This window comes from Bos taurus, chromosome 2 (assembly GCF_002263795.3).
Source record: "Bos taurus isolate L1 Dominette 01449 registration number 42190680 breed Hereford chromosome 2, ARS-UCD2.0, whole genome shotgun sequence".
NCBI lineage: Eukaryota > Metazoa > Chordata > Mammalia > Artiodactyla > Bovidae > Bos > Bos taurus.
The window spans coordinates 23,571,659-23,585,313 of NC_037329.1; the positions used below are offsets into that span (position 1 = coordinate 23,571,659).

General features: G+C 41.1%; 1 non-coding gene and 1 pseudogene across 1 annotated transcript; both read right to left on the reverse strand.

The window, feature by feature from the left end:
- Positions 1-9,800: 9,800 nt before the first annotated feature.
- On the reverse strand, positions 9,801-13,035 carry LOC107132245 (ferritin light chain-like; annotated as a pseudogene).
- Positions 11,480-11,586, reverse strand: LOC112443731 (U6 spliceosomal RNA). Its single transcript, XR_003032144.1, has one exon. It is a non-coding gene; the product is annotated as a U6 spliceosomal RNA (small nuclear RNA).
- Positions 13,036-13,655: the final 620 nt, after the last annotated feature.

Here is a 13,655-nt window from a genome sequence, read left to right on the forward strand (position 1 = left end):
CGTGTGGGACAGAAGTTAATTATCCACTTGGGAAGAGGACCGACGTGTACAGATATTTCTAGGGAGATAGGGCTGAAAGCTGCTTCAGTGAAATTATCAGTAGATACCTGCGTGATTTTGAGGAGGGGTCCTGGTCTGTTCTCCTGGTTGCTGACGTTAGCGAAGCCGATTTCAGATGAAACTAGAATGCATTCCAGGGGTGAGCAAAGGGTGGAAACCAGCACCGGGGAGAGAAGTTACGATCAGTGAGGAGGATGGTTCTATGAAGCAAACGGGAGACGAGGTTCGAAAGATACGGGCAGCGCAATCCAGGGCTTACTGAGTTTGAATTTTATCATCTATGGACACAGGGGAACTGGGGAAAGTTAGACTCAAAGGAATGAAATAGCTTTTGTGGGTTTTGTTTTTAATGGTGATTTCGAGAGAGAGCAGTCCACAGTAGATGCAGGATGGGTTGCTAGGGCAAAACCGGGAAGCAGCATATGGTGACCACCTGGTTATGTGGTTATCAGGACTTGGCGCATACAAAATAGAATTAGGAAAGAAGAAACGGACTTGAGAGGCATGTTTCAGGAAGAAGCCACAGGAACTGGTGATCCACTAGAAGTGAAAAGAAAGAAGAAAAAGTCAGAGATGATGCCAAGATTTCAGACCTGGGTGACTGGAAGAATGATGGTGTCATTGACAAAAATAGAGATAAGCAGACTAAGAGCTGGCTTTCTGTTGAGTTTGAGGTCATGGGAGGAAAAACCGGTAGAGATGCCCCAGTTGAAACGTGAAACTGATTCAGAAAAGTGGTCGGGAGGGAAATATAAAATTTCTAAACCATTCATATAGTTAAAAATATCAAACTGGAGAAATGAGTGAAAAAAAAACCCACTTTCTAGTCTGTGATTCAGATTAATTATTTGAATTTTCCCTTTGATTAAAAACTGGAAATTTCAGCATTGATAATCTATTTGGGGAACTGAAAATTAGGATTAGTGAAAACTGTCATACTAAAAATGAAAAACAAAACTCTGGTATAGGTAATCAAAGAATTCCATAAACCATCTAACCATTAAAGGGAAAACTAAAGCTCTTTAACACAGACCTAGGTATAGAGTGTGGAGAAGGAAATGGCAACCCACTCCAGTGTTCTTACCTGGAGAATCCCAGGGACGGGAGCCTGGTGGGCTGCCGTCTATGGGGTCGCACAGAGTCGGACACGGCTGAAGCAACTTAGCAGCAGCAGTAGGTATAGAGTGACTCCAGTTATTGCACCCCACCTTCAAAGGCACTAGATTGTAATGGAAAGGACACTGGGATGGGAACCTGACTTCTGGTTTTAGGCCTGCCAATTATCAGCTGGGGTATTTTGCTAGACAGGCCTCGGTTTTCTTCCCTGCAAAACAATATCGCCCATCAAATGTTAGCTGAAGTTTCCAGCTTTCAATTTCTGAATAATATGGCTTTAAATTTGGAGCATATGTCACAATATTTTTAGCCACAATCCCTTTCCTTTCCACCTGTTCTTTTCTTCATTTTATTTTTCTTCAGATAATTAGGCTAAGAGAATAACCAGCAGGAACAGTGAATACTAAAGGGTAGTCTCATAGATATGCTGAAAGGATAACCCTGTAAGGCATTCTCTTGTCTTCCCAACTAGGTTGCAAGGTCCTTGAAGTCATATATTCTATTGTATCTGTTTATAGCTGAAAGAAATATATAATAATTGTGTAATAAACTGATTTCTTCAAGTCTGATTTTTCTTAGGTCAACTTGCCTGTTTCCTTATGGCTATACTGATCTCTTTAGGTCCCAAACTTAATAAATATACTCTAGTGTTTATTCCTATGGTCAATTTTTATTCCCAAGATCAACTCTGCTTTTTCAGACTTTAAAATCTTTTTGAAAGCAGATTGGTTAATTCTCACCAAGCAGAGTATAAGTTTACAAATGTAAATAGCAATAACAAAAGAGAGCTAGTCAAACCTCTCTTATCAGGCTTTCCTATTCCTTTATTTCACATGTCTCTGCACTAAAAATAGATGTACTTTCAGCAGTGGGGTGAGTTAGAAGTCCTTAGCACCCTCTTATATCCAAGAATACCCTCCAAAATAAACATGCAATGTCAGTAAAAAAATCAGTATTTGCTATGCAAATATAGCTTAAAAGTCTCCTAGCCCTTTATTCAATCAGATTGCCACTAAGTTCCTCTAAAATAGAAATTCCGGAGCTGCTATCAGTGGATCAGAGAAGTGCAGGCAGACCTCCCACTAAGAATGGAAGGAAAGGCAACTTGAAAGGCAGAAAGAATTCTGAGTATTCTTCACTCTTCTTGTATCGATAAGAGCTGTCATGCTTGTACATTGGAGTATTTTTTTCTAGCCACCTCAGGTCTCCGTCTTCGATTGTGACTGATTTGTGTTTGAATCATAACTAAGAATTGACCAACTTTTACACAAAAGTTGATGTTTTACCTCCTGTGCAATTTTGGGTCCCTAGGAAAAAAGGCATACAATCAAACATCTTTTAAGATAAGTAGCCTTTACCTTAAACTCACAGATGAACCCCAGGTCATTTTTCGAGCTTAGATTTCACATCATATTTGAGGACTAAAGGACTCACAAGAGTATTTCGGGTACCAAATTTGCTTAGGTTTTCCAGGACATGAAAGGAGTGGTAGGTCAAGAGTAGAAATTGGAGACTTTTACAAAATTAATTCAATAAGCATTTACTGAATGGCAGGCACTGTGCTGAGCTTTTTGATTGTAGCAGTGACCCAAATATGGTCCCTACTTTCACAGAGTTTTCAGAGTGCCGTGGAAAAGCCAGTAAAGATGCAAGCAGTGTGCTAAGTGGGCAAATACCCGGACCTACAGCAGGGCACCTGACACAGTTTCTGGGAGTCAATAAAGGCTTCCAAGAAAAAGAAGCCCTAAGTCCATATGAGAATGATGTTGAGAATTTGCTGGACAGAAAGGTAGGAAAGCTATTCTAGGTGAAGGAAACGGCAAGTACAAAGGCCCAAGAACATTTAACAAGTTCAAAGACTAAATCCCCTAGTAGCTGAGTAAAAGATATTGCCAAGAGGGAATAATAATCCTCACAGTGGCTGTAATACTAGTAGCCATAGCAATAATAATAACAGTGATGGCTAATATTTTCTGAGACCTCATGTGCCCTGCACCGAGCTAAGAGTTTTACACAAGCTCACTCCACCTAATCTTCAAAATAACCCGACAAGGCAGTTTAAATCATCATCCTATGCTGTAGGGCAGGAAGAAATCTTGGAAATCTTAAGCCACTTATCTTCCCTCATGGAGCAAGATATAAACTTTAGAGCTTGTTCTTTTAGATGAAGGAGTTCTCCAACTTTTTGGTCTCAGGATTTCTTTACATTCTTAAAAATCCTTGAGATAAAATAAATAAGCCATGAGATGTAATATATAGCATAAGGTATATTGGTCAATAATAGTGTATGGGTAATACACTAGTAATAGTAATAGTGTATGGTCAGTAATAGTGTAACTTTGTGTGGGGACAGACTTATTGCAATGATCATTTCATACTGTATGCACATGTCAAATCACTTTATTATGTGAAACTAACATAACATTGCACATCAACTGTATTTCAAAATAATTAAATTTTAAAACACATTTATATAAGTAAATAAGTCCTTGAGGATGTCAAATAACTTTTGTTTATGTGAGTTATACCTTTTATACCTGTCAATATTTATCATATAAGAAATTAAAACTGAAATCTGTTAATTTCATTTTAAAACAATAAAGCCATAGATTAATGTGAATAACATATTTTAGTGAAAAATAGCTATTATCCAAAATAAAAAAGCTAGTGAGAGAAGTGTCATTGTTTTATATTTTTGCAAATCCCTTTAATATCTGGCCTAATAGAACAGCTGGATTCTCATATCTGCTTCTGCATTAAATCTATTCCAGGATCACATTACATTTACCCTGTGGAAGATTCTACTGTACACTTGAAAGGAGGACAGTGAAAATAACGTCTTAGTATTCTTATGAGAAAAGCTTTGACCTTTCAGACAAAGGGTTTCTGGGCTGCTTTTTGAGAACTGCTATCTAGGAATTTAAAGATATTCTTGGGGAGAGTTCATTGCTCTGTGCTTTGCCTCAAGATGCAGCATCATGGGTCAGCTCCATCGAGCAGGATGCTAGACATTAGAAGTTCTGGAATGTGGTGCCAGTCCTGTCCCTAAGCAGCTGTGACTTAGCTGAGATAACGCTGCTTGACGGTTATGTGGGATGATAAAGGCCTATGTACTGAATCTTGGGTCCTATTCACTGCTCACTCTTGCTATTGTTTCCTGTGCTTGTCTTTAAAAATCCTAGATCTAAGGCATTGAGACTGCCATTATTCTTGTTTGTCCTTCAGTTCAGTTGAGTCGGTCAGTCGTGTCCGATTCTTTGCGACCCCATGAATTGCAGCACGCCAGGCCTCCCTGTCTATCACCAACCCCCTGAGTTCACTCAGACTACATCCATAGAGTCAGTGATGCCATCCAGCCATCTCATCCTCTGTCATCCCCTTCTCCTCCTGCCCCTAATCCCTCCCAGCATCAGAGTCTTTTCCAATGAGTCAACTCTTCGCATGAGGTGGCCAAAGTACTGGAGTTTCAGCTTTAGCATCATTCCTTCCAAAGAAATCCCAGGGCTGATCTCCTTCAGAATGGACTAGTTGGATCTCCTTGCAGTCCAAGGGACTCTCAAGAGTCTTCTCCAACACCACAGTTCAAAAGCATCAATTCTTGGGTGCTCAGCTTTCTTCACAGTCCAACTCTCACATCTGTACATGACCACAGGAAAAACCATAGCCTTGACTAGACGGACCTTTGTTGGCAAAGTAAGGTCTCTGCTTTTGAATATGCTATGTAGGTTGTTCATAACTTTTCTTCCAAGGAGTAAGCGTCTTTTAATTTCATGGCTGCAATCACCATCTGCAGTGATTTTGGAGCCTCCCAAAAAAAGTCTGACGCTGTTTCCACTGTTTCCCCATCTATCTGCCATGAGGTGATGGGACCAGATGCCATGATCTTTGTTTTCTGAATGTTGAGCTTTAAGCCAACCTTTTCAGTCTCCACTTTCACCTTCATCAAGAGGCTTTTGAGTTCCTCTTCACTTTCTGCCATAAGGGTGGTGTCATCTGCATATCTGAGGTTATTGATATTTCTCCTGGCAATCTTGATTCCAGCTTGTGCTTCATCCAGCCCAGCATTTCTCATGATGTACTCTGCACATAAGTTAAATAAGCAGGGTGACAATATACAGCCTTGACGTACTCCTTTTCCTATTTGGAACCAGTCTGCTGTTTCATGTCCAGTTCTAACTGTTGCTTCCTGACCTGCATACAGGTTTCTCAGGAGGCAGGTCAGGTGGTCTGGTATCCATTCCCATCTCTTTGCCCTTAGCCCTACTTTATTGCAAGAAACTCATGTGTTCCTTCCCCAAAGAAATAACAGTTGGTTTTATTTTCTGGCAAGATTCTAGAGTTATTATTAAATGGCACTATTAAATGAAAGGCTGGTAGTCACTTTGAAAGTGAACATTAGGAACCAGCATGGACTCATTGACGTTAAGATATATATGAGACAAATCTAGTTTCCTCTATTAGGATCATCAAGGACTGTGAGGACTTCTGCCAGTGAAACATGTCAAAATTTCTCATGATGACTTTATAAGTCAGAAGAGGATTTTAACTGATGACAGTATAATATAATAAATTGCTGTTAGAAACTATACCCCAAAAGTGCTGATGTCACTGAGGCAGCAGCATTCTCTTAAGAAGGATTGTTAGACTTCCCTGGTGGTATGGTGGATAAGAATTCACCAATGCAGGGGACATGGGTTCAATCCCTGGTCTGGAAAGATTCCAGACCAGGAGCAACTGGTCATGCTATGGAGCAACTAAGCTTGTGTGGCACAACTATGGAGCCCATGTGCTGCAACTGCTGAAGCCTGTGTGCCCAGAATCTGTGCTCTGCAATAAGAGAAGGCACTGCGATGAGAAGCCCGTGCACCGCAACCAAGAGCAGCGCCTGCTCACCACAACTATAGAAAGCCTGATCACAGCAACAAAGACCCAGAGCAATCAAAAATTAATTAATTAATTTTAAAAAAGAAGAAGAGATGTTGCTGGGTTCTCTCTAGCCTGCCCAGTTCAACATTTCTACAACTTGGATGAAGATGTAGGTGGCATGCCTATCTAGAGAATAACATGCATTTTGAAGGAATAATTAGCATATTATGTAAAAGAATATCAAAACTCAACAACTTCACTCACAAATCTTTATTGACACCTCACGGCCTACTAAATAAAGTCCAAGATCCTTAAGGCATCTTTAAAACCCTCTATTAGCTCACCCAAATTTTCCTCCCCAACTTTATCTCCTAGCTCCAAGGGCTTCATGTTGCTCCTCTCCCACCAGCACCTTCCCTTCCTCCTTGAAACTTTTCTCCATCAGCTCTCACTCTCATCATCACATCTGTCCACCAAGCAAACTCTGTTCTTCCTCCACCACAGATGTGGCACTGGCAGTTTCTATTCAAATATTATGTTACTGAAATTGAAAGGAAACATAAAATGTTACAATAGTCTGATTTCTGAAACTGAGATTTCTGTCTTAACAGATCCAATAGAGATAGGTTTTCATCCCCAGATAACTGTCTTAGAGCCAGATGAGTTGGTAAAACATTATACATTATTTGGTTTCTTAGTCCCCAGAGCTTCCAGGAGACACATGGTGCTGTTTTTCTGCATAAACCAAATTCTCAGACCAAAGCACCCAGACATTCTAGGAAGGCCAGTAGTATCCCATGTGATATTCAGAATATCACCAATTTCTTGGATTTAGGCACATGTGATCAGGAAGGAGGGCTGTTTTATTTTTGCTATCTGGAAAAGCTAGAATTGTATTTCATAAGATAATTATTAGTTGCTGTTAATAATTGCTCAGTCAAGTGACAGCAACAATTTTTTATATAAAATGTTCGGTTATCTATAGATTTTTAAACTTTTGTTTTTACTTATTTATTTATGGCGGTGGTGGGTCTTTGTGTGAGGGCTTTCTCTAGTTGTGGCAATCAAGGCCTGCTCTCTAGTTATGGTGCGTGGGCTGCTCACTGCAGCGGCTTCTGCGGAGCAGAGTCTAGAGTGCAGGCTTCAGCAGTTGTGGTGCACCAGCTCGGTTGCCCTGCAGCATGTGGACTCTTTCCGAAGCAGGGGTAGAACCCGTGCACCCTGCATTGGTGGACAGATTCTCAATCACTGGACCTCCAGGGAAGTCCAGATATCTGATTACAGATTTTTCATGGCCCCTCTTAATTGTAAACAGCAGTAGATGATGCCAATAATCTAGTGTTTTCACTAGCCAGTTTTTTTCTCTTCAGTATGCAATTTTTAAATAACTGATATGTCTAGTCTCTATTTTCTTCATTTTGCCTGCCTACGAAATGTCTACAACCAGGTGATATAGTTTTTCTGGTCTACCTAAAAAGAGGCTGCTGCTGCTGCTGCTGCTGCTGCTAAGTCACGTCAATCATGTCCAACTCTGTGCAACCCCATAGACAGCAGTCCACCAGGCTCCTCTGTCCCTGGGATTCTCCAGGCAAGAACACTGGAGTGGGTTGCCATTTCCTTCTCCAATGCATGAAAGTGAAAAGTGAGAGTGAAGTCGCTCAGTCGTGTCCAACTCTTTGCGACCCCAGGGACTGTAGCCTACCAGGCTCCTCCATCCATGGGATTTCCCAGGCAAGAATACTGGAGTGGAGTACCATTGCCTTCTCTGTAGAAAGAGGCTAGAGGAAGGAATAAGGGAATGACTACTTTCTAGTAGTTGGAAACTTGCCAGTAGCTGGACCTCTCAAGAGTGGATTAATTAGTTTATCATAATCAGAAAATCCTGATCAAATGTCAAAGTCACATTTTTTATATTATTATTTTGAAGTTAAAATTCTTCTACCAAATACTTATATAAGTTCTACTTGGTTTTTTTTTGTCACCATTTTTTCTAACTTTTCAATGTCCACTTGTATTAAGTCCCTGTCCTTGTTGTAATGCCTTCCAATTTAGTATCATCTGCAAATTTCATTAACATGCTATTTACTCCCTCTTCCAGATCATTAATAAATGCTATTTTCTTGTGTATTAAATTTTGCGGTCAAATAGATTTAATTTGCTGTTGTAATTTCAGTGCATGTTTTCTAAAGATACAATGCCGTTAAGAATGGTCTTAACATAGGCTTAAATCCATACCTAGTTTATAGCTATTTTACTATTATGCAATTCATTTGTGTTCTCTAATCAGCACTGTTGTGAGCTCCATTGAAGCAATAATCTATTGATTTTCTCTTCCTTCTTTTTCAATACAGTCATCATCTTGGCTTTAAATACACAGCAATAGCAGAGTTAGCACTATTGTGTAGTTGTAATCCACCACTATTTATAAGAGCAAATTAAGTCTTTTATTCTCAGTGGATATTTTTCCACTGTTAAAGAAATATTCTAACATTAAAAATTATTTTATGACCATATTTTATTTTCTTAAGCACAGTATCACTTTTCTAAAAAGAAAGAGATTCTAGAATTTTAAAGCAAGTAAATGTAATGTATATTACATTTATATATACATACAACAGATATTTTATATAAATAATATATTCTATATATAGAGAGATAAAGATACATTAGAAGTGTGTGCTATACATTTTCTTTTATAATAAATCAGTTCACTGACTCCCTGACTCTTATAGGCTATGGGGTGACTTTGTTCATTATAATGGACTCAGACGTGCCACCTTCAAATTAGAGAATGAGATTCATTAAGCCTTTTTTTCACTTTGTGTCACACATTATCCTCCTTATTGGAGTCAGTTTTCATTTTCAATGAGATGAGGCTTCTCACATGCCACTTATTTCTACTTAATGTTCACATACTCGGAGAAGGCAATGGCACCCCACTCCAGTACTCTCGCCTGGAAAATCCCATGGACAGAGGAGCCTGGTGGGCTGCAGTCCCTGGGGTCGCTGCGAGTCTGACACGACTGAGCAGCTTCGCTTTCGCTTTTCACTTTCATGCACTGGAGAAGGAAATGGCAACCTACTCCAGTGTTCTTGCCTGGAGAATCCCAGGGACGGGGGAGCCTGGTGGGCTGCGGTTCAATGGAGTCGCACAGAGTCGGACACGACTGAAGCGACTTAGCAGCAGCAGCAGTTCACATATTGCAATTTTACATCATTTTTTTCAGGAGGTTAGCCTTCATGTTTCTACATAATAGTTCCAGGAAATATTTTCTCTTCCCTCACTGTCAGTCTCTCTCTCTCTGCTGCTGCTGCTGCTAAGTCCCTTCAGTAGTGTTCGACTCTGTGCGACCCCATAGACAGCAGCCCACTAGGCTCCTCTAGCAACAGAATACAAAGTAACTATAAGGCATTAAAATAACTGTACCCATGCACAGTTGGGGGCAAATTATGAACAATAAGATACAAAAAGGCCAAAACGCAACTGCCACTTCTGAGGTTCAGGGAGCAAAAGCAGAGTACCATGCATGGTCTCTGCAAACAGCATCAAGGGGGTAGGCAGACCACCTGAGCCACCCCTCCAGCCCGACCCTCCAATCTACCCCTAACCTCTCGCCATTTGAGGGAATAGCTCACCCTCCCTCCCGAGGAGTGAGCAAAGGCACATGTTACTTGTTTTCGTTCCCTCTTGCTATAGCACGGATCCCAGCAAAGCCTTGCCCAAGTTTCCCGTCTGGCCTATAATCAATTTCTGTTGATTAAAGAGTCCAAGGCCCCAGGGCTGGGCTCCAGAAGCCCCTGATCCTGCTAGAGGGTGAGTGTTTGGAGGAGAACTCGTCCCGCCCAGCCTGGGGGCCAGCCTGCGGAGGGGAGTCACGTGGTCGCCATCTTCTTGGTGTGTTTCACCTGTTCCCCCAGGACGTGGCTCTCCCCCAGGGCAGAGCCCAGGGCCTGCAGAGCCAACAAGGCGTGGTTCCGGTTCTTCTTCATGAGACTGGCAACTCCCATAGCGTCCTGGGTTTTACCCCACTCTTCTTGGGGCAGCTTCCACGCGTCCTGGAAGAGAGCACGGCTGTCTGCCCCGCTGGTTTTGTATTTTCAAGGGACCGCTGGTTGCCCTCACGCTTCTCTTCGGCTGATTCGTGGAAAAAGTGGCCCCTGCCCTCCAGAGCCACATCGTCCCAGTGGAAATAGAAGCCCAGAGAGAGGTAGGTGTTAGAGGACTGCGGAGGCAGGTTGACGGGGCCGTGGACTGTGGCCTCCACCTCTGTGGAATAGTTCTCAAGCATCTGGGAGCTCTTGAGTAATTGGTAATAAGGAGAGAAGTTGAAAAAATGGTGTGGCTGGTCCTGGTGGCTAAGAATAGCTGAGTGGTTGGTTCTGAAAGTTGTGACCAGAAAGAGGTTGGAGGGTGGTTGAGGTGTCGATGAAAATAATAGACAATCTGTAATAAGACTAGAAAAGTTTAATTTGAGCCCAGATGAGGACTAGCCCAGAATCCTGCTTCCAAGATTACTCTGAGAAACTGATCTGGAGAAGCAGGGTTTTCAACATAGTTTTATATCTTGTGAAAACAAAGAACAATGAACAAGTCAGGGTTACATTTCTTCAGTGTTTCAAAAAAAAAAAAAAAAACAGAAACAGGGCATTCCCTGGCAGTCCAGCGGTTAGGACTCCATGCCAAGGACCCAGATTCAATCCCTAGTCAGGGAGCTAAGATCCCACAAGCCGTGTGGTGTGGTTAAAAAAACAAACAGAAAAAAGACAAAAAAACAAAAACAGAACAGAGCAGTAGGTACCCAGTGAGTCAGTATGGTCTTGGCACCTGGGAAGGGAGTCTTATCATCAAAGGAGAACCAGTGTCAGTGTCCAAGGAAGAGTGGTGTTTAACCTTAATTTTTTAACATGGACATTATTTACTTCTGCTCAGTAGGCCCTTTTCTTTAATAATTAAAGCAGTTGTACAATGTATGTTTGATAGGCCATAAGCAGGCTATTGTATTTAGCATAAAATTCATATTAACTCATGTATAAACCAGAATGACTTCCCTGTATCTCGATATGTGAAAATTTCTTTTATCAGAGGCTGGCAGAATGGGTTTCCCAGGTCTGTTTCGTCCAAACACTGTTAAGCAAGAGACAGATCCAAGGGACTGCCAAGCACACTGCTGAGAGTTGATTCTTTTCTTTTTATGTATAAATGTATTCTTTTACGTGCTCCCAGTGCAGGAGCATTGGGATACATTTATATATGTGTATTCTTCTTAAAAAATTTATTTATTTTTAATTGAAAGATAATTGCCTTACAGTATTGTGTTGGTTTCTGCCACACATCAACATGAATCAGCCAGAGGTATACACATGTTCCCTCCCTCTTGTACCTCCCGTCTGCCTCCTACCCCTCTAGGTTGTTACAGAGCCCCGGTTTGAGTTCCCTAAAAATATGGAATGGTTCACAAATTTTCGTGTCATCCTTGCACAGGGGCCATGCTAATCTAATCTGTATGCATCCGATTTTAGTATATGTGCTGCCGAAGTGAGCACTGAGAGTTGATTCTTCACTATTCACATCTCTCACAAATTCATCCTTCTGACACGTTCCAGTCTATTCACTACAAATCAGGTTGAATGATAAATCTCTGTATAATTTTCCCCACTTACAGTTCTTTCTTTAGAAGATCTTTTAGTTGGACTATGTAGGATCTTTGTTTGCAGCATGTGGGATCTAGTTCCCTGACCAGGGATCAAATGCAGGCCCCCTCCTGCATTGGGAGCACAGAGACTTAGCCACCAGACCACCAGGGAATTTCCCTGGATAGTAGTTTTTTACTTCATTAATGCAAAGCAAACCTTACCAAACTTTTGTGGTGGACGTTTCAAAATAATTGTAAGTCAGATGTGCAAAATCCTACTGAATTATTTCAGTTGAGTAATCAAAATTCAGCCTCACTAAGCCAGCCTTTGGAGAAGGAAATGGCAACCCACTCCAGTATTCCTGTCTGGAGAATCTCATGGACAGAGTGGTCTGGCGGGCTACAGTCCATGGGGTTGCAAAGAGTCAGACACGACTTAGCGACTAAGCACAAGCTGGCCTTGGTCAGTGTAGACAACCAGTTTATCTGGATCATTTCACAGAGCTCTCTAACAAGTTTCAGTGTTTCAATTACGTAGCTTAAGATCTGTGACTAACATCCCTAGCCTCTGGAGGAATATGCTTTAGACGCACCTCTAAATGGTTCAGATTATTTCTGGTTCTGAAAGATCCAGATGCACAAGTTTTAGTGTTGACATCCTGTTATGAAATACAGCTCATGGATATTCTTAAAGTCATAGGCTGATTTTAGTAGTTTTATTTCCCAAATGTATGTAAGTGGAGGCCAAATCAAGTTCTTACCTTTCCCCAGACTCTTTCTTAGACAAGTCCCAGTGGACCTTGAATGGTCTTATTCCATGAAAAGTTGGGAGATTGGTGGATCCTTTGGGACAAATGTTAATGAGGACTTTGACGTGTCAGACTCGAAGATTAAGGCTCTGGCTGCAATACAGCATAGGGACTAAGAACATGGGCTTTGGAGTTGGATAGACCTTGACTGAGGTCTGCTGCTTATGAGCTGTGTGACCTTGAGTGTTTTACTCAGCCTTTCTAAGCCTCATTTTCTTCACCTATAAAAGCAGGATTTTTGTTTGGATTGAATAAGTCAACATATGTACAGTGTTTAAAACAGGGCTTTGAGTTAGTGTCGCTGTTATTATTGGTCATGTTTCATATGCTAAATATTCTTTATTATCATTATTCAGTTATATGAATTGTTTTCTCTGGAATTAGTTTTTCTCTTTTATGGTACTAGTTTTCCTAGGCATCTCTGATCAAATTAGTCATTTAAAAAAATAATTTATTTATTTTAGACTGTGCTGGGTCTTCATTGCTATGCGGACTTTTTCTCTAGTTGTGAGCGAGGGCTACCCTGCAGTTGCGGAGCGCAGGCTTCTCATCGTGCTGGCTTCTCTTGTTGCAGCGCACTGGCTCTAGGGCTCGAGAGCGTCAGCAGTTGCAGTGCGTGGGCTTTGTTGCTCAGTGGTATGTGGGATCTTCCTTGATCAGGGATCAAATCCGTGTGTGTCCTGCATTGGCAGGCAGATTCTTTACCACTGAGCCATGAGGGAAGCCTGGTCATTAGTTGTTTATATGTAAGAATGAAGAATTAGATTTGACTATTTTAGTTAGCGGTCATGGATTTTCTTTATTGTTGGGAAATAGATTTTTTTCCTATAGGACACTTCCTTGAATAGGAAGACTCTATGGTAACCTCGAGTACATGCAAGGACTAGTTGGCAAGCTGTCTTGCTTCAGATGCAGTTAACTTGTACACATATTTTCACGGTGGACTCAGCCAGAACAGCAGAAGTAGAAATCTTGCCTTGGATTTCTTTCTTTCTCATTTTGTGAAGTTATAACTTAAGATAGCTAATGAAAAAGTATGCAGGAGGTGACCAAAAAAGTACTCAGGAAGAGTATCCCATTGGATATTTAAATGAAAGTTTTGCTATAGCTGGTGTGGCCAGTTATCAAGAAGGCCAAAATCAGGAAAAATTAAAAATTGATGAAGGGCATC